This window comes from Octopus bimaculoides, chromosome 8, assembly GCF_001194135.2.
Source record: "Octopus bimaculoides isolate UCB-OBI-ISO-001 chromosome 8, ASM119413v2, whole genome shotgun sequence".
NCBI classification, from domain to species: Eukaryota; Metazoa; Mollusca; class Cephalopoda; order Octopoda; family Octopodidae; genus Octopus; species Octopus bimaculoides.
This window is the reverse complement of record NC_068988.1, coordinates 78325010-78325767: the sequence shown is the minus strand read 5'-3', so window position 1 is coordinate 78325767 and position 758 is coordinate 78325010. Positions and strand designations below refer to the sequence as shown.

The window sequence follows — 758 nt, the reverse complement described above, 5'->3', positions numbered from 1 at the left end:
ATATATATATATATATATATATATATATATACACCTAAGGTTACCAATGACCTCATTCTAATTGGCGGGAATTGTAAGTTCACTGTCCATTTCTAACTCTGTCCTTCACTATGATAACAAAAACAAAAAAAAAAATAGCGAGCCATCTTTTTCAAATACAATCGACAAACATTTATTCCCTACAAACTGTGAGTGTTTTTGAAAATCTTTTCATAAATCTTGAGATTAACACCCGCACAATTTCCTACCTAACCCTAACCCTAACACTGTAGTGAAAATTGTGGAGGTGTTAATCTGAAAATTTACCAATCTTTTTAAAACACATTTACTTACTACCATATATATATATATATATTTACAGACAATACACACTTATACATACATACGTACAAATACACACATACATACAAATACCTGTCAGTCTTTTCCAAATAAGATCGACAGTCAAACATTTATTCTCTACAAACTGAATTTTTTTAAAATCTTTCCTAAAACACATTTACTTACTACCATATATATAGAGAGACAATGCACATTAATACACACATACATACAAATACCAGTCAGTTTTTTTATTTATTCGGTGTTTATCACCCTTTCCCCCTACAATTTACGCATACTTTCCAAGACAATTTCTCTGTACAAGTAACTTTCACATCGACAGTCAAGCATTTATTCCCTACAAACTGTGAGGTTTTTTAAAATCTTTTTTAAAACACATTTACTTACTACCATATATATATATATATATATATATA

At 28.8% G+C, this 758-nt stretch overlaps 1 protein-coding gene across 1 annotated transcript in view; it reads right to left on the bottom strand.

Annotated features, from left to right (window-relative positions):
- Positions 1 to 758, bottom strand: part of LOC106882819 (plexin domain-containing protein 1) — an 85366-nt gene that overhangs the window by 12420 nt on the left and 72188 nt on the right. The window lies entirely within an intron of this gene.